Raw genomic sequence first — 21,399 nt, 5'->3', positions numbered from 1 at the left:
ATAAATTAGTTTCACACAGGCGTCTTCTAACTGTCACAGCACTTACAGGTAACTCCAGACTGTCTTTGATCATCCTGGAGCTGATCAATGGGTGAGCCTTTGCCATTCTCATTATTCTTCTATCCATTTTGATGGTTGTTTTCTGTTTTCTTCCAAGCATCTCTGGTTTTTTGTCCATTTTAAAGCATTGGAGATCATTGTAGATGAACAGCCTATAATTTTTTGCACCTGCGTATAAGTTTTCCCCTCTCCAATCAACTTTTTAATCAAACTACGCTGTTCTGCTGAACAATCTCTTGAACGTTCCATTTTCCTCAGGCTTTCAAAGAGAAAAGCATGTTCAACAGGTGCTGGCTTCATCCTTAAATAGGGGACACCTGATTCACACCTGTTTGTTCCACAAAATTGACGAACTCACTGACTGAATGCCACACTACTATTATTGTGAACACCCCCTTTTCTAATTTTTTTTTTTTTTTTACTAATAGCCCAATTTCATAGCCTTAAGAGTGTGCATATCATGAATGCTTGGTCTTGTTGGATTTGTGAGAATCTACTGAATCTACTGGTACCTTGTTTCCCATGTAACAATAAGAAATATACTCAAAACCTGGATTAATCTTTTTAGTCACATAGCACTACTATTATTCTGAACACTACTGTATATGAATCATTTATTCAGTTTATTTCTGATTTATATGGTACATGATTCCCATTTGTGTGTGTTGATTGTACACGAAATGTTGATAAACCATGAATTGCAGTGGTGCTTCAGTACACATGTAGAAAGAAAAATTTCTTGTGTGAGCAGTTAAATAAAATTTACGATTGATAATGACAGACAATATAAGATATTCAAAGGATTTTGCGAAAGTAGGTCCGCCTTTGTCACACCCATGTTGTGCTTTATAAAAACTGTTTTAGTCCATTGTTCGTGGTTCTGAATGGATGGATCTCCTGCAAGAGAGAGGTCCTTCAGAACCCAGGCCTGTTTTTCAACGTGGCTTTCAAAAATTCAAACTGAGGAATATATCAACTTTGTTCTATTACAATAAGAAGAGATTAAGACAGGGGATGAATGTTCATCTTACCGGCCTAGTGGCTTGTTGAACACAGACTTTCGGCTCCTATCTAAATATTTAGCTTTAAGTCTGGGAAAAAAGCCTTTCACATATCATTAATAATGACCAAACGGGGTTGATTACTGGAAGGAACTCATGTAATAATGTTAGATTACTTAATATCATTCAACTGTGTCAACAAAAACATTTTAAGGGTTTGGTTGTGTCACTGGATGCAGAAAACACACAGTATGCATAGAATCACATAGAATGGGATTTTCTGTTTTGCACGCTCAAAGAATTTGATTTAGGCAAAGATCTTATTGTCATGTGCAGCCCCAGCTCAGGGGTTAGGGGTTCACTCTTTGCGTGGGTGTTCTGGTTTTTCCTTTCATTAGTTTGTACTTTATCATAGTCTGTTTGTTTGTGTTTATTGCTTTGCTTTGTTTACTATTTAGTTACTGGTTTCATTCTTTATCTTATCATTTAGTTAGTCATTCAGTTATTTATTGCTTTTTCCTTGTGTTACACTTTCATCACTGATTCATTCTTTGGTTATCATTTATTGTGTAGTCTCTAGGTTTGTTTATTCTCTGTTTATCATCTCATTTGTGTTATCAGTTATGCAGTAGTATCAGGTTTTGTTTTCTGTTAATTATTAGTCTTTGTTTGTTTTGTCATCTGCTTGTATTCTTCAATCATAGTCAGCTCCAGTTCAGTTTTGTCTTAGTGTTTGTTTATTGTCCGATTCAGTTCTTATGTAATTTATCTTCTATGTTATCTACTGGTTCGCTTTTTGTTCTCATGTTCATGCTTAGTTCTGGTCTTGTTCATTATGGTATTTTATTCTGTTCTTAGTTGCTGTTCATGCTCTATTCTTAGTCCTCTGTTTCTGTTTGATCTCTGTTCTGTTTGCCCTCACGCCCATCTGTTTTGGTTCACTTCACATCACTGTACCTGCCTCGTATCTTTCACTCACACTCTTGCCACCAGCTCATGTGTCTTTGTCTATTTCATCACTCCACTCTGTGTTTCCCTTCCTTCACTATCTTGCACAGTGTTTAATCTTTGTCCACTAGCCACACCCCCTTTCTAGAATCTTCCCCCCACACATGCACCTTGTTACCTAATCAGTCTGCACATTACCTAATCAGTCTGCACATTTACACCACCTGTTATTTAAGCCTCCACAGTCTCACAGCTCACTGCCAGATTGTTGTCTCTGTACACTCTCCAGGCCGGTTCCTTGCTCAGTTTTTACCTATCTGTATTCTGACTCTGCCTTGTTTGTTGACCTTGTTGCAGCTTTGCCTCTGATAGCCTATACACCGTGTTTTTTGACCTGTGCCTGTTATTGAACTATGTCTCAGCCTCTCGCCATTCTGATACCTTTGCTTCACTGCTGGACTCCCCGTGTACCGACTACCTGCCTGTTTCTCTTATTAAACCTTTTGAACTCTATCAGTCGTGTGAGATTGCATTTGTGTCCACCCGGTTTGTGCCATGCCTGATAGAACAATCTGGCCAAACATGGACACAGCGAGCTCACTTCCTGTCATCACAGCAGCAGACTTAGCCACCATTAAGGACATTTTTTCAGAAATTGACTTCTTTTTTGATTGTTTTCGCTCCTGTTTCACACCAAAGAAGAAGTTTTATTATCGTGATAGTGCTTGGAACCTTGTTGAAGCCAACACGTGGCTGTATCAATTTTTCCCAGACCTGGAAAGTCTGGATGAGTTATTTGCCGCTGAGAGACTCCCAGCTTGGATCGACCAACCCGAACGACACCTCCCGTCCAGTCTTCCGCTGTCAGACAGCGACTCTGAGTGGGAGGACATTAGCGAGGATGTTGACGAGGACATGTCTTCAGACACTGAAGCACAGGCACTCCAGACCACTGCCACAGTGTTTTTCAAGATTCAGGATTTATATTTTGAATTTTTGGATCATCCTGATCAGAGGCACAGGCAACAGGTGTTCGAGGCAGTAGATCAAATACTGCAGGCAGAGCCTGATATAGTGTCTGCTTATCCAGAATTATTGAACATTAAAACACTGTTTTTGAAAGATCAGCTTCCACCCTACATTGAAGATCCAATGGATTTTTTGTTTGAATCTGATCTACGTGAGGCATGCTCAACCCCGCCTCTTTTCATCACCCTCTCAGACGCAGCTGTCTCATTTCCTGGTTCGTCAGCATCTGAACCTCGGCTGTCACCTGTAGCAACACCAACTATGCCCAACCAGCTGCCTATTCCGGCGCCACGACGCATATTCCCACAACCGCCGGCCGGGCCACATCAGTCGGAAGCACAGGCGCATCGGCCTGTCGCAATTCCGACTCCGCCTATGCCTCGTCATACTCCAGTTCCCGCCCAGAGGATGATCTGCACACCTAAAGTACTGCATCAGAATCCCACTTGCATCCATGCTGCTTACTCTGAAGCGCGCGACCTTTGCCCGACTTCTCCACAATGATGATGTCAATGGAGCCATCGGGAAGCTCAACATCACCTTCGCGCTTGGCGGCACCTATGGGGAATTCCTCGGCGTGCCCATCTCCAGACCAAGTAGAGACATCCTCGCAGTCTGAAGCTCCTGTAGAGATCATCATGCCACCACCACACGCTGAAGCGGATCTCTCTCTGCCTGAGCCTTTAGCCATTGATCGTGCTGCATGCTCACCACAAGGTGCAGAACAGCTGTTTTCAGCACTTTCAGCGCTTCCCGCCAGCTCATTAGCAGAAGCCTTATCGACCAAACCACCAGTCAGAACTCTAATGACGTTCACCTCACCTCGACCCACAGCTGGGCCCCCTCCCGAAGAGTCACCCTCGAATTCGCCTCCACCTACTAAACTGGAGGAAGACTCCATACTACAGTGCTTCCAGATCGCACTCGTTTCCCGAGTCACCAGCACCTGCTCTGACCACTCGACTGACAGTACCTTTCCTGAAAAGGAATGCTGAAGACACTGCTGGTAGGACCCTTTTGTTAATTCTATGCTTAGTAATGTTTCAGTACGTAGCTCTCCTCATGTCATGTCTGCCTGGAAATCGGTTTAGTCTCTCCAGTCAATGTGCGTTTGAGTTTTCTGTTTGTGGTCACTAAGGGGGTACTAATAATTCCTTTTACTTTGTTTTTCAGTATCATGCTATGTTCACATTTTAGTTTGAAACAGATCCACTTCCCATTTTGTGGGTTGACTCATTTCTCACCTAACTCCTTTTTGAAAACCTTTATTTTTGATTATGTCCTGAATATATTCCACTGTTTTTTTTCACAGTTTGCAAGCTTTGCTAAAACAGATGGTTATTCTTTATATTTCTTTTGTTGGTTTGTTCCTTTTTGTCGACTTTCTCCGTCCATTTCATGAAGTTTTTTGTTTCTTTCAGTCCATTATCATGCACTTCATCTCCTCTCAGAGCCATGTTACTAAATCATTTTTTGACTCCTTTCGCCGTTCACTTTGTTGGCTTATTTCTTTTTCTCATTTCTTGACAAAGCAAGATTATCCCTCAGCCTGTTTCACCATTTGTTTGTTTATTTACTCATTGGTCTATTGTTTCATTATTTGTCTTCAGATTTGGCCTTCTTTTTGGTTCTCACATTTAGTTTGTTTAACGTTTCCGTGGGTTAGGTTTCCTGTTAATGTCATCAGTTCTTCCATTCCCCAATGGATTTTGTGGGTGGGTTGGTTTCCCTTGGTGCTGTTTTTCTTACACCAGGTTTGGTTAATCACCTTCCCAGTTCCTGTGATGCCTTTTCATTCTCTTGGAAGTATTGTCAAGTTCCTTGGGTCGTGGTACCCTTTGCTATTCCATAGATCCATTTCCCCAGAAAGTGTTGATGGTGTTTCCATATCTTATCCCGCGTCTATCCCAGGTTCTCCCCATGTTCCTGCTCACGTTACTGGTAAGCCCACGGAGGTAACGTTGCGCCACAATGGGTTTAGTGGTTGTCCCCCTGATTCTCCTGGAGGCCGCAGTGGGACCCCAGACCGGCCACCTGGTGTTCCCTTGTCCCTCAGGTTGCCGTACGGTCGCCCATCTGTTTGGCTTCTGGCTTTTTGTCCCCTGTTTGGGCCTGCATCTCCAGCCTCCCTTATTTTTGCTGGGGGCCCTCCAACATACGGTTGCCTGCCTCATGAGCAATTGGTGTGGGTTTCTGCCGGTTTTTCATGGCTCTTCGTTTACACCACCTGTTATTTAAGCCTCCACAGTCTCACAGCTCACTGCCAGATTGTTGTCTCTGTACACTCTCCAGGCCGGTTCCTTGCTCAGTTTTTTACCTATCTGTATTCTGACTCAGTCTCTCGCCATTCTGATACCTTTGCTTCGCTGCTGGACTCCCCGTGTACCGACCACCTGCCTGTTTCTCTTATTAAACCTTTTGAACTCTATCAGTCGTGTGAGATTGCATTTGTGTCCACCCGGTTTGTGCCATGCCTGATACTTATTGATCGGGTCGAATTGTTATACCATAATCCAGTGGCAGCCATTATTACAAATGGCAAATGTTGTCCATACTTTGCACTGGGAAGGGGAACCCAGCAAGAATGCCCCCTGTCGCCATTGCTGTTTGCGATTGTAATTAAGCTGCTAGCAGAAACCATTAGAACTCATCCCAATATTTATGGAATATCAGTTAATCAAAAGCAGCATAGAATCTTGTTATATGCGGACAATGTTTTATTGTTTATTACAAGACCAGAAATATCTGTTGCCTCAGTCCTTAATGTTATTAATTCTCTGGATAGAAAATAAATTGTAATACGTCACAGGCAATTGTGCCAAGTACATCACACGCTACCCCCTGGGTTGTCACCTTTCAGATAGGCTACACAAGGCTTTGTCTGTCTAGGTATTTATGTTACTCCTGTGCTTCAAAACATGTACAAAACCAACTTCCAACCTTTGCTTAAAAGTATTGATGATGATTTAGAGAGATGGGCTTCTTTACCACTCTCAGTGCTGGGAAGAGTCTCTCTGATCAAGATGAATATTTTCTCCAGATTACTTTCCAAATTTCAAATGATTCCAATCCTAAAACAGTAAATAACTGGTTACGAACATTTATCTGGAATCATAAGAGACCATGACTTAAATTTGCAAATTTGCAATTATCATTACATCAGGGAAGGATGGCAGTCCCTAACATGAAGTTTTACCAGTTAGCTTCTCAATTACGGTATCTAGTAGACTGGATATGGAATGACCCAGACTCTGTCTGGCTAGATATTGAAGCATTCAATCTGAGTAAGCCACTAGCTTTGGCTAGTCTCCCTTTCATTCTGAATCGGAAAGATTCAGAGGTTTCACATGGTAATTTGATTTGACTCTAAAGGCTTGGGATATGATTAAAAAGAAAAAATGGGAAAAGAGAATTAATGTGCTTTTGCCAATTACCCCAGTACTAAGAAATACAGATTTTCCTCCAGGGATGATAGATAATGAGTTTTCTTTGTTTGCTAGATATTGAAACATTCAGTCAGGGTAAGCCATTAACTTTGGTTAGTCTCCCTTTCATTCTGAATCAGAAAGATTCAGAGGTTTAATTTGATTGTTAAATCTACTGTAAAGGCTTGGGATATGATTAAAAAATGGGAAAAGAGAGTTAATGTGCTTTTGCCAATTACCCCAATACTAAGAAATACAGATTTTCCTCCAGGGATGATAGTAATGAGTTTTGTTTGTGAAAAATGCAGGTTTTAAATCTCAGAAAGACTTATTTGAAGGTGATAGAATGATGTCATTTGATCAGTTAAGGTTAAAATATAATCTATCTCAAACACAGGTTCCTGCAAGTTAAAAGTTTAATTCAGAATCAGACTGGGTGTATATTTAATTTGGAAATGTCACCAATTGAACAATTACATAATAAAATATGTAGCAATAGGTTTTTAGTAAGATGCTGTTATGAGGCCCTTTGTAAGTCCAGTCCAATAAAGGATACAATCCTGCAAATATGGGCTCAAGATCTTGGAGTGGAGATAGATGAAGCTACAGGGACTGGTATATGGGAATGTGCTAGTAATAGGGTTGGGTATTGAGAATCAGTTCTTTTCGAGTATCGTTAAGAAGTGAATTGATCCACCGATATCAATAGCCTTTTTGCTTTTGAGTGCGTTTGTCGGGAAAATGATCATTCCTCTACGTTGATTACAGACCCTGCAGCGGCTCTGTAATCAACCATTTCTGCAGCGCGACTCCAGTTTGAAGCGTGAATCAATGAAGCAATGCTTCGATCCACTGGCTCATTGGTTCTTTGATTCGTTGCTCTTCAGAAGCGGTAAGTCCGCTTCTTAACTCCTCTCAAAGCCATTAAAATATCATGAGTCACTTTTGTGTGGATTAAAGTCACTAACTGGGACTCTTGTTTTATTGTAGTCAAGAAACAAGAATTTTCCTCTGTTCCGTTGCCACAGCTCCAAATGCTGCGCGGCTCTCTGCTGAGACAGAGTCCGGTCGGAATTAATAACTTCAAAACGAATTGCTGTTTTAAATAAAATGACACCTGTTTCCAAATGTTGCAATACAGACAAGAAATTACAATAGACTAAAACGTTTTTTCCTTGCAAAATGAGACGTCCTGCATTCATGCAGCACAGCCAGCTGCAAGAGCTCAGATCAGATGTATGGAAAGACATTCATGCCAATAATGTCTGAAAGGAAATGCTTTTGACAAAAACTACAGATTTTATTTCTGTTTATGTCCAGAGATCAAGGATCCACCATTTAGAGTTTATTATGCCCAGAGTTTAAGGATCCAGTGGCCAATTTCATATTTATTTACTTTAAGACTCAATAAAATGTTGTTCAATTTCAATTTAATCAGCTTATAAAGTGCCAAATCACAACAAAAGCTGTCTCAAGGTGCCTCACACAGAACAGTTCAACATAAAAAAAATAAATAAAATTTAAAAATTCAAATGCATAATTAAAAACAAGAAGTAAAAGAATAAAACAGATAACAAAAATAAAAAACTATTCATAAGAAGGAGAATAAAAATAGGTTTTAATTCTTGACTTAAAAATGTCCACGGACTCCGACTGCCTCCGTTCCACAGAGCGGGTGCACGATAAGAAAAAGCTCTTTGACCTGCTGACATAGAAAACCTGTAAAGCCTACTTTTAGTACACAAAAAATTCACGAGGTATCGATAAGGGAATCGATAAGGAATCAGATCGATAAGCGGAATCGATAATGTTATCAATATCGATAAAATCTTAACGATACCCATCCCTAGCTAGTAACATATCCATATGTAATAGAGCAATGGAACTGCAATTCGGGATATTACATCATAGACATCACCTTCAGATATTACCTCAAATTTGACATAAAATAGTCTCAAAGTTAAGGGCCCCTACACACATATCACGAATGTGGTCGAATTGCACATGAAGTGTGCATGAAGCAGGAATCGTATGCAATACATGTAAAATCGTAGCTGCCTCCAACACCTTGTACACCTGTTGCTACAACTATTTGCGCACACCAGCAGATGAAAGACAGAGTGTGTGCTCTGAGAGCCCATCGAACCCTCTCACGGCAGGTGCTGGCCAAATTCCAGCTGACATCTAACACTGCTGCTCGCTTGGCACTTAGAAAACGTGTGCCATTCACACTATTAGCACGACATCAGTCAGCAGACGATCACAGTCGAGCTGGATGTGAAATTTGTGCTAAGTGCCCCCCACGAGTGTGGCTTCGCAAAACAGACACAGTGACAAGTTGGCGGTGTGCGCTGAACTGACAGGGAGTGTGTCCCGCCACAGGAGCAGCTGTAGAGATCTGTGGTTCTGGACGTCCTAGCTGGAGAACACGTACTGTGTTTGGACGGACATGAACTAACAACTGTCCACTGTGACGTACGTGTGTCTGTTTGCTGTCCTCACATGAACATACATAAAAACATATACAGTAGTGTTCAGAATAATAGTAGTGCTATGTGACTAAAAAGATTAATCCAGGTTTTGAGTATATTTCTTATGTTACATGGGAAACAAGGTACCAGTAGATTCGTAGATTCTCACAAATCCAACAAGATCAAGCATTCATGATATGCACACTCTTAAGGCTATGAAATTGGGCTATTAGTACAAAAAGTAGAAAAGGGGGGTGTTCACAATAATAGTTAGTGGTGGCATTCAGTCAGTGAGTTTGTCAATTTTGTGGAACAAACAGGTGTGAATCAGGTGTCCCCTATTTAAGGATGAAGCCAGCACCTGTTGAACATGCTTTTCTCTTTGAAAGCCTGCGGAAAATGGGACGTTCAAGAAAAAGGAAAACAACCATCAAAATGGATAGAGGAATAACCAGTATGGCAAAGGCTCACCCATTGATCAGCTCCAGGATGATCAAAGATAGTCTGGAGTTACCTGTAAGTGCTGTGACAGTTACAAGACACCTGTGTGAAGCTAATTTATTTGCAAGAATCCCCCGCAAAGTCCCTCTGTTAACCCTTTAAAACGCCCATCGCTCATATATGCTACAATCTCTGTGTTGTGAAAAGTGTGATGACACGGACCCACAACAGGGGGCATAAATGAACGTTCAATGGGAATGCAAGAATAACAATTTAATGTTGTGAAATGTGCACAACGAATACAGATACAATCAATACTACAGTCAATCTCAAGTTGGTGTAGTGTGGCTCGAGGATAGGAGACGCCTGTCCAGAGAGGAGTCGGAAGCCACACGATTTCCACTGCCAACAGATCTGGAACACCCCGGAGCCGCCAGTCCTGAGTCCCCAGGTGGCCACCGTCTCCAGCTGTCAGATCCGGTACTGCTGGGCAGGAAACAGAAACAGTTAAGAGTGAGTGTGAATGAACACACCCAGCAAACAGTCAGAAATTGACTCCTTTATGGGAGGAGAAGAACGCCTCCACCTCCTGCTTTCACAAGTCCTGTGAGTTACCGTGCAGACCAAGTATACACTTGTTGAGTGCTGGAGTGCAGAGCGGAAACGCCGCTCCAACCAACTCCCTCAGACTCAGACACAAGTGAATAAACTGCAAACTCAAAAAGTCACTGATTATCAGCTACCAGCTCAGAAGTAATGAACGTTAAAACAAAAGCTTAGCTGCGAAGACAGCTGAGAGTCTACCTGTATGGGTCGACTATTTCTCGGCGTGGGTGTGGTGTCTTCTCCAGGCTTTTATGGGTGCGTCATGATGAGTGGATAAGTGACAGCTGTCAATCCGAGTTCTGGATGCTCCAGGCGGCGACTGTGCCCTCTGGTGCCTGAAGCCCGCCTTCAGGCAGGGCGCCCTCTGGTGTTGGCCAGCAGTACCTCCTCTTCGGGCGGCCCACACAACACTCTGACTCAAATATGCAACTTACCAAATTGACCTGTATGCCCGTTGTCGCAAATTTGCAGCATACCATCACTATTATTATAACATTATAACATAAAGTCATTACCAGAATACCCAGTATTACTATCTAGTTTTTGTGCAAAAGTGAAATTAATAATCTCAACATTATTTACCATCTACTTAAAGGCAAAAACACACACAAAACATTTTTTTATATACAGCTATATAAATTCAGGCGTTAAGGGGTTGGCAACAGTGGGAAGGAAAAACTCCCTTTTAACAGGAAGAAACCTCCAGCAGAACCAGGCTCAGGGAGGGGCAGTCTTCTGCTGGGACTGGTTGGGGCTGAGGGAGAGAACCAGGAAAAAGACATGCTGTGGAGGGGAGCAGAGATCAGTCACTAGTGATTAAATGCAGAGTGGTGCATACAGAGCAAAAAGAGAAAAACACTCAGTGCATCATGGGAACCCCCCAGCAGTCTAAGTCTATAGCAGCATAACTAAGGGATGGTTCAGGGTCACCTGATCCAGCCCTAACTATAAGCTTTAGCAAAAAGGAAAGTTTTAAGCCTAATCTTAAAAGTAGAGAGGGTGTCTGTCTCCCTGATCCAAATTGGGAGCTGGTTCCACAGGAGAGGAGCCTGAAAGCTGAAGGCTCTGCCATCCCATTCTTCTCTTAAAAACCCTAGGAACTACAAGTAAGCCTGCAGTCTGAGAGCGAAGCGCTCTATTGGGGTGATATGGTACTATGAGGTCCCTAAGCTAAGATGGGACCTGATTATTCAAAACCTTATAAGTAAGAAGAAGAATTTTAAATTCTATTCTAGAATTAACAGGAAGCCAATCAAGAGAGGCCGATATGGGTGAAATATGCTCTCTCCTTCTAGTCCCCGTCAGTACAGTAGCTGCAGCATTTTGAATTAACTGAAGGCTTTTCAGGGAACTTTTAGGACAATCTGATAAGAATGAATTACAATAGTCCAGCCTAGAGGAAATAAATGCATGAATTAGTTTTTCAGCATCACTCTGAGACAATACCTTTCTAATTTTAGAGATATTGTGCAAATGCAAAAAAGCAGTCCTACATATTTGTTTAATATGCGCATTGAATGACATCTCCTGATCAAAAATGACTCCAAGATTTCTCACAGTATTACTAGAGGTCAGGGTAATGCCATCCAGAGTAAGGATCTGGTTAGACACCATGTTTCTAAGATTTGTGGGGCCAAGTAAAATAACTTCAGTTTTATCTGAGTTTAAAAGCAGGAAATTAGAGGTCATCCATGTCTTTATGTCTGTAAGACAATCCTGCAGTTTAGCTAATTGGTGTGTGTCCTCTGGCTTCATGGATAGATAAAGCTGGGCATTGCTTAAATGAAAATTTAAGCAATGCCGTCTAATAATACTGCCTAAGGGGAAACATGTATAAAGTGAATAAAATTGGTCCTAGCACAGAACCTTGTGGAACTCCATAATTAACCTTAGTCTGTGAAGATTTCCCATTTACATGGTTATGAGTAATTTTTTCTCTAATAGTTAAAATTTTATTAGCAAAGAAAGTCATGAAGTCATTACTAGTTAAAGTTAAAGGAATACTCAGCTCAATAGAGCTCTGACTCTTTGTCAGCCTGGCTACAGTGCTGAAAAGAAACCTGTGGTTCTTCTTATTTTCTTCAATTAGTGATGAGTAGTAAGATGTCCTAGCTTTACGGAGGGCTTTTTTATAGCGCAACAGACTCTTTTTCCAGGCTAAGTGAAGATCTTCTAAATTAGTGAGACGCCATTTCCTCTCCAACTTACAGTTATCTGCTTTAAGCTGCGAGTTTGTGAGTTATACCACGGAGTCAGGCACTTCTGATTTAAAGCTCTCTTTTTCAGAGGAGCTACAGCATCCAAAGTTGTCTTCAGTGAGGATGTAAAACTATTGACGAGATACTCTATCTCACTTACAGAGTTTAGGTAGCTACTCTGCACTGTGTTGGTATATGGCATTAGAGAACATAAAGAAGGATTCATATCCTTAACCTAGTTACAGCGCTTTCTGAAAGACTTCTAGTGTAATTGAAACTTATTCCCCACTGCTGGGTAGTCCATCAGAGTAAATGTAAATGTTATTAAGAAATGATCAGACAGAAGGGAGTTTTCAGGGAATACTGTTAAGTCTTCAATTTCCATACCATAAGTCAGAACAAGATCTAAGGTATGATTAAAGTGGTGGGTGGACTCATTTACATTTTGAGCAAAGCCAATTGAGTCTAATAATAGATTAAATGCAGTGTTGAGGCTGTCATTCTCAGCATCTGTGTGGATGTTAAAATCACCCACTATAATTATCTTATCTGAGCTAAGCACTAAGTCAGACAAAAGGTCTGAAAATTCACAGGAGAAACTCACAGTAACGACCAGGTGGACGATAGATAACAACAAATAAAACTGGTTTTTGGGACTTCTAATTTGGATGGACAAGACTAAGAGTCAAGCTTTCAAATGAATTAAAGCTCTGTCTGGGTTTTTGATTAATTAATAAGCTGGAATGGAAGATTGCTGCTAATCCTCCGCCTCGGCCCGTGCTACGAGCATTCTGGCAGTTAGTGTGACTCGGGGGTGTTGACTCATTTAAACTAACATATTCATCCTGCTGTAACCAGGTTTCTGTAAGGCAGAATAAATCAATATGTTGATCAATTATTATATCATTTACTAACAGGGACTTAGAAGAGAGAGACCTAATGTTTAATAGACCACATTTAACTGTTTTAGTCTGTGGTGCAGTTGAAGGTGCTATATTATTTTTCTTTTTGAATTTTATGCTTAAATAGATTTTTACTGGTTATTGGTGGTCTGGGAGCAGGCACCTTCTCAATGGGGATAGGGTAATGAGGGGATGGCAGGGGGAGAGAAGCTGCAGAGAGGTGTGTAAGACTACAACTCTGCTTCCTGGTCCCAACCCTGGATAGTCACGGTTTGGAGGATTTAAGAAAATTGGCCAGATTTCTAGAAATGAGAGCTGCTCCATCCAAAGTGGGATGGATGCCGTCTCTCCTAACAAGACCAGGTTTTCCCCAGAAGCTTTGCCAATTATCTATGAAGCCCACCTCATTTTTTGGACACCACTCAGACAGCCAGCAATTCAAGGAGAACATGCGGCTAAACATGTCACTCCCGGTCCGATTGGGGAGGGGCCCAGAGAAAACTACAGAGTCCGACATTGTTTTTGCAAAGTTACACACCGATTCAATGTTAATTTTAGTGACCTCCGATTGGCGTAACCGGGTGTCATTACTGCCGACGTGAATTACAATCTTACCAAATTTACGCTTAGCCTTAGCCAGCAGTTTCAAATTTCCTTCAATGTCGCCTGCTCTGGCCCCCGGAAGACAATTGACTATGGTTGCTGGTGTCACTAACGTCACATTTCTCAAAACAGAGTCGCCAATAACCAGAGTTTGATCCTCGGTGGGTGTGTCGCCGAGTGGGGAAAAAACGGTTAGAAATGTGAACGGGTTGGCGGTGTACACGGGGCTTCTGTTTAGCGCTACGCTTCCTCCTCACAGTCACCCAGTCGGCCTGCTTTCCCAGCTGCTCGGGATCTGCTGGAAGGGAACTAACGGCGGCTAAGCTACCTTGGTCCGCACTGACTACAGGGGCCTGGCTAGCTGTAGAATTTTCCATGTTGCGGAGCCAAGTCTCCAATTCGTCCAGCCTGGCCTCCAAAGCTACGAATAAGCTACACTTATTACAAGTACCATTACTGCTAAAGGAGGCCGAGGAATAACTAAACATTTCACACCCAGAGCAGAAAAGTGCAGGAGAGACAGGAGAAGCCGCCATGCTAAATCGGCTAAGAGCTAGTAGCTGCGCTAAGCTAGAGGATTCCTAAAAACACACAAAGTGAATAATGTGTAAATAATTTAGAGGTGATTCAGCAGGGGGAGTGCTTTAGTTAAGGCACGTGAAGATTACACTGTGAAACAAATCGTTATCTAGATCAGTCTAACGGCGCAGATTAAACAGCTAACAGATACAGCAAAACACTGCTGTGCTCTGGAACAGGATACAAATACAGTGATACAATACCGCAATGAGAGCCAACCACCAGTCTGGCCTAAAGAGAAATGGAGGAATATTTTGTGGACTGATGAGAGTAAAATTGTTCTTTTTGGGTCCAAGGGCTGCAGACAGTTTGTGAGATGACCCCCAAACTCTGAATTCAAGTCATAGTTCACAGTGAAGACAGTGAAGCATGGTGGTGCAAGCATCATGATATGGGCATGTTTCTCCTACTATGGTGTTGGGCCTATATATCACATACCAGGTATCATGGATCAGTTTGGATATGTCAAAATACTTGAAGAGGTCATGTTGCCTTATGCTGAAGACGACATGCCCTTGAAATGGGTGTTTCAACAAGACATTGACCCCAAGCATACTAGTAAACGAGCAAAATCTTGGTTCCAAACCAACAAAATTAATGCCTCGCAGATGTGAAGAAATCATGATAAACTGGTTATACAATTAATACTAGTTTAGTGATTCACAGGATTGCTAAAAAATCAGTTTCAACATAATAGTTTTGAGTTTGTAGCGTCAACAGCAGATGCTACTATTATTGTGAACACCCCTTTTCTACTTTTTTACTAATAGCCTAATTTCATAGCCTTAAGAGTGTGCATATCATGAATGCTTGGTCTTGTTGGATTTGTGAGAATCTACTGAATCTACTGGTACCTTGTTTCCCATGTAACAATAAGAAATATACTCAAAACCTGGATTAATCTTTTTAGTCACATAGCACTACTATTATTCTGAACACTACTGTATCACTATTGCAATGGGCTGTTACTGCACTGTGCTCCCGCATGTACGAAATTGTCACAGTGGCATCATTCACACCTGTCCATTGGCTCAATGTTTTCAGTGTTCCGCCATGATTCACCCTGATTTGTACTTAGTCGTACTATGTGCGAAAGGGCCATAAATCTAGTTTTCCGCAAAGACGTGGTTTTGGATCTGGTATATCCTCTTCTAGGAATGCCACACCCACAAATCAAAGGGACTTACACAAGAAAATTGCTGTATATGTTAACATACGCTGCATGCAAAAGCATATTGTTGAAATGAATCTCAAATAAGCCGCCAGCACTCTCAGACTGGTATAAGATTATATTAAATCTTTTACCGATGGAATACCTGACATACTGGCCTAAAGGTAAATTGGTATATTTTATGATATATGCACTCCATTCTTTGATTATGTGGGACCTAGTATATCTAGCCTTGGTTGTCTGTATTTATATCTGTATCTATGTTTTTTTTTAATACCACTATATTTGTAAGGCAAGACTGGGCTGTGGGATTTGTTCTGAAGTTGGTGGTGGTGGTGGTGGTGGTGGGACATAAATGGGAAAATCATTCATATGTGGCATTGATGAAGGTTTAAATAACAATAAAGATATGTTACCAAAAAAAAAAAAGAATACCTGAAGCCCCCTGTCACACGTAGCAAGAATGTGGAGGAACCATGCCCGACACGGCAAATACTGCCATAATCTGACGCAGTCAGGAGGAAAAGAGGCGTGGTCAGCCCTGTCAGAACGTAGCACACAGAGCTTTCAGTTTGGTAGCCGCTGTTCACATTCACTGTACATGATAATAATTCATAATTATCATGATGAAGCGTGCCACATACATTTCAACAGTTCCTTTGCACTCTGGGGGTGGAGGACATTATTATACATGGCACGTGCAGGTCATACCGGCAGGCTTTGCCATGCCAGACTCATCTTGAGGTTTCCTCATATGCGCTCAAATCATTTTGGATCCCATTTTGCTGCCATCAGAATATGTAAATTGCAGTCAAATTACACATGGACTGCCGTCAGATAGGTTCTGAACATGTGAATCACACCCGGAGCGAACAGCCAATTTTGACCAACTGTGTGGACTTCCACAGATGGCTGTCACAATGTTTTGGAACTGAAATCCAACTTTTTCAGGTGTGCACGCATCATAATTCTGATGCCATTCTGCGTGATTCCTGCTATGTGTGACGGGGGTTTGAAAGTTCCTCTACAATTTGCCAAAAGGTACAGCTGAGATGCAAGCATAGATTTGATGCATTGGTGAAAGAAAATCCTTCTCTGCTCCACTTCAGTGACTTGGAAATGTTCATGTATCCATCCCCTGACTTATCTGAAGAAAACTGGCAATGAAACTGATTATTTACAGGTGTTATACCCAGTGGTGGGCACAGTTCCGCTAATCCGCTAACTGCTAATTAGCAAAGCTAACTTTTTTGTTAGCTGATTAGCTTTCCAGCTAACTTTGAAAACCATCAGAGGATCAATTAACTTCTGCTAAATTTAGTTCCGATAACTTTTAGACCGCTAACATACCTATTTTTACAAACATAGTGAATAAAGTTTAACAGTTAAACACATTTGTAAAGCCTGAAATCATACATTTTAGTGCCTGCCTGTTACGTGTTTTATAGCAGGCAGACAGCTATGAGAGGTAGAGATCAATCCTCTGACAGCAGAGGAGAGCTAGCTACCAGAGAGAAAGCAAGAGGGGGTGGGAAAAAGATCATTTATTTTCATACCATACAGCACGACAGTTTTAGTTAGGTTTAAAATTTTAAACAAATTCTGGACAAGTTATTGAAATGAACGTCACCGCTGTAGTTTTACAAAGTGAAAATATCAGCTATATGTTTTAGTTTTAAAGTAATGCACTAATTTTGAAGGTTTTAGCATTTTACAGACACACATGCTGAAAAGCATTATGGGAAAATTAGTTTCTTGTCATCAGTGGTTGGTCGGTATATGTAAAAAAACAAAAACAAAACAACAACACACAAGTTACTGTAATGTGTTGGTTTTTTACAAATCTGTATTTGTAAATATGTCGTGTTTTTTTTTTTTCATTTTGTCATTTGTAAAAAAAAAAGGCAATGTGAAAACTGAAAATTCTGTTTAAGTGATTCAGCACTTTTAGCGGATGTGTGGCAATGAACACTGCCATCCAGTAGATGGCAGTAGCGACTTGAATTACATTCAGTAGATGGCAGTTTTCATGGCAATGTGAATACCAGTGGCGGTTGGGATCCAGGGTATATAGTGTTAGTGTTATGCAGTCTGTCTGACCACCTGCCCACTCTACAGCAATATGTAGACTGTCCTACACGTCTGCATCGCACACTTGACCGTTCCTATGGCAACATCCTTGGAAAATCTGACCACAATGTGATTCATCTTTTGCCTAAATACAAAGCTGTGGTCAAAAGAATTAAAACAGTTAATAAGCAGGTACAGGTGTGGTCCGAGGAAAGCAAAGAGCAACTCAGAGACTGTTTTGATGAAACAAACTGGGACATTTTCTTTGAATCCTGTCTGGATGGAGACGAACTCACTGACACCATCACATCTTATATTAAGTTCTGTGAGGATAACGTGTCAGAGACTAAAACTGTGAAAATATTCCCAAATAACAAACCCTGGGTGTCCAAACAATTGAAAATCTGTCTGAAAATCTTAATGAAAAAAAGGCAGCCTTCTGCTCTGGTAATGTGCAATTAATGCAGGAAAAAAGGAGACAGCTGAGAGGGAATATATTTAAGGCAAAAATTGAGTACAAGAATAAAGTAGAAAGTAAATTTTTCAGTGGCAATATAAAACAAGCCTGGGAAGGTCTAAATACACTGATGGGCAAATCCAGTAAGAAATGTGATGCTCTTACAACCATTAATCAATGTTTTGTTGATGAGTCAAACTGTTTCTTCTGTAGATTTGATAAAGTGGATGATAAACAGGAATGTGATGAGATCTGTAAAAATCTTCCAGCAGGAGCCCCCACAGCCGTCACTGAGGATGACGTGGCTAAAAGTCTTTCTAAACTGAAGCCAAACAAGGCCACTGGCCCAGATGGCCTGAAAGCCCGTCTACTCAAAGACTGTGCTCCTCAATTAAAAGGAGTCTTTTCCAGATTGTTTAAGTCCCTTCTTGTCACAGGAGTGCCCAAATGTTGGAAATTCTCCATAATAAGGCCTATACCAAAAAAGCCAGGGGCAAGCAAACCTGAAGATTTTCGGCCCATTGCCATAACCTCCATATTATGTAAAACTATGGAGAGAGGTTTAGTTGACGTCCTGACCACCACAGTGGTCAGTGAACTAGACCCTCTGCAGTTTGCCTATAAGAGGGACAGAGGTACTGATGATGCCGGATTGATCTTGCTGGACATGATCTCAAAGCAGCTTTCACTTGCTAAAGCATATGCTCGGGTTTTGTTTGCAGACTTCAGTGCAGCTTTTAATTCTATGAAATTACACATTCTTCTGAAAAGGCTGGCTGATTTAAATGTTGAAAAGGGCCTGATGCTCTGGATCAGAGACTTTCTGTCTTGTCGCCCTCAAAGAGTTTGTGCTAACAACATTCTGTCAGGAGAGCTCATCATAAGCACTGGCTGCCCACAGGGTAGCGTTCTTTCACCTCTGCTCTTCTCTCTTTTTACAAACGAATTTGCAGTTAATGACACAAACTTTAAACTGATTAAATACACGGATGACATGGCCCTAGTCGGCCTGCTACAAAAGTGTGACTCCTCTGGTGAAGCCTCCTATCTCGCTCACACTAAGGCTCTTGAAGCTTGGTGTCTCGACAGCCAGCTGGAAATCAATGTGTCTAAGACAAAGGAGCTTGTTTTTCACACAAAGCAAGAACTGACCGTGCAGCCAGTTTCACTCGATGACCAGCTTGTTGAAACGGTTGAAACTTTTAAATATCTTGGTACAGTTCTTGATAGTCACTTGAGCTTCTTTGAAAACACTGATTTTATCTTTAAGAAATGTTCACAGCAACTCAGTCTTCTCAGAAGATTGAGTTGTCTTGGTGTTAATCCGCAGATTTTAGAGCTTGTGTATTCTGCACATATTGAGAGGATTTTAACATTTCATCTTTGTGTTTGGTTTGGTCACTTGAGTTGTAAATGTAAGGACAAATTAAATAGAATTGTAAAAATGGCGGGGAAAATTGTGGGAAAACCCCAGAAGACTCTGGCCCACATTTACACTGACAGGATGAGGAGGAAAGCTGAGAGAGTCCTGGCAGACAGCTCTCATCCTCTGTCCTGTCAGTTTGAGCTCTTGAAGTCTAGGAGGCGCTACAGAGCTCCTCTGGCCAAAGGTTCTTTCAAAAAATCTTTTATACCAAATGCCGTCACCATAATGAACTCAAAAAAGTGACCACTCCACAAATTAAACCTGAACTGCTTTACTTCTGTTTTATTTGATTTTATTAGATCTTACTGTACGTTTTATTTATCTTACTAGGTCTTATTCTATTTCTTCTTTTACTTCCATGTATTTTATGTATCTTATTTTTGTTTTATTCGTGTTTGTATGAATGTTTTATGACTGTTTTTTGTCTTTTTTGTGCTGGTGAGCTAAAGACAATTTTCCACATCGGTGGACAATAAAGAATTATTCTATTCTATTCTATTCTATCACATTTAAAATCACTCTCTGTCAAACATGTCAGGCACAGACGGGTCTTACACCCTGCGACTGCGCTTTCTGGTTTCACAATCTAGATTTTAAAGAATTCCTTATTTGATTTTTTTTTTTTCTTTTTTAGTAAGTTGTTTTGTATTTTATTTTAGATTTGGTATTTAACATTTAGTTATTACTTACGTATTACTTATTCCTGTGGGCTAAAAATTATTATTGTATGGCTGTGACGGTACGCGCACTCTGATTGGCTGATTAACGGTCAGATATTTTCCCATATCCGAACCGGTTATCGTGACTATTTTCGTTACAAACCAGGAAGCTCAAAAAAAAACCAAGTTGGACATGAACATACTCCATAAATATCTAAACAGTATTGGAAAAAACACACAGATTGAAAGGTTATCTGCTAATGACCGGGCCATCTGTTAGCAAGTTCTTCATGGAGATGAAGAAAGCGAACAAGCCCAACTCCATCAGCAGCATATTCTGGCGATACTGTAAGTTTGCGTGTTTATATATACATATAATAGCCATATAATGAACAAATCCTTAACCTCGCTTGCTCTGTCTGTACGGGAATATCAGACTGAGGTGTTTTTCGTTCAGTACTTACACCTCGCTAACGCTTAGTCTGTACTTACACCTCGGTCTGATATTTCTCCATACAGACCACTCACTCGGTTAATAATCCTTTTATTTTTTCTTCTGGAAGGTGGTATTTTACCTTTTTTCACTTTTACTTTGATTGGTTTTGACGTTTAAAATTCCTTGTCCTGCTATATGTGTGATGGTTTTTCTCTCTCTCTCTCTCTCTCCCTCTCCCTCTCTCTTTATGTCTGGAACCGCCTTGGTGCTGTCAGCCACCTCTGCTTGTGTTTTCGTTGCACAACTTTACCTCGGAGCCCCAATCGCCGTGAGCCGACGCTGCACTTTGAACTCTGGAATAAAGGCAAAGGAAACAACACAACCAACTGTATTTCTCACACTCTGCCTCTTGCTCCATTTACTGCCAAAAGATTACTCACAAAACATATTTACACTCAACAAAAATATAAACGCAACACTTTTGGTTTTGCTCCCATTTTGTATGAGATGAACTCAAAGATCTAAAACTTTTTCCACATACACAATATCACCATTTCCTTCAAATATTGTTCACAAACCAGTCGAAATCTGTGATAGTGAGCACTTCTCCTTTGCTGAGATAATCCATCCCACCTCACAGGTGTGCCGTATCAGGATGCTGATTAGACACCATGATTAGTGCACAGGTGTGCCTTAGACTGCCCACAATAAAAGGCCACTCTGAAAGGTGCAGTTTTGTTTTATTTGGGGGGGATACCAGTCAGTATCTGGTGTGACCACCATTTGCCTCATGCAGTGCAACACATCTCCTTTGCATCATCCGTGAAGAGAACACCTCTTCAACGCGCCAAACTCCAGCGAATGTGAGCATTTGCCCACTCAAGTCGGTTACGACAACGAACTGGAGTCAGGTCGAG

General features: G+C 41.1%; 1 protein-coding gene across 1 annotated transcript in view; it reads left to right on the top strand.

The window, feature by feature from the left end:
• The window catches only part of epb41a (erythrocyte membrane protein band 4.1a), a 349,346-nt gene extending 328,424 nt beyond the window's left edge, over positions 1-20,922 (top strand). Inside the window, exon 20 of the mRNA XM_034160644.1 lies at positions 20,758-20,922. The gene's annotated coding sequence lies outside the window, so the exon portion shown is untranslated. The remainder of the gene's footprint in view (positions 1-20,757) is intronic.
• The last annotated feature ends 477 nt before the right edge of the window (positions 20,923-21,399 follow it).

Source organism: Thalassophryne amazonica, chromosome 20 (assembly GCF_902500255.1).
Source record: "Thalassophryne amazonica chromosome 20, fThaAma1.1, whole genome shotgun sequence".
NCBI lineage: Eukaryota > Metazoa > Chordata > Actinopteri > Batrachoidiformes > Batrachoididae > Thalassophryne > Thalassophryne amazonica.
This window is presented reverse-complemented; position numbering and strand designations above follow the sequence as displayed.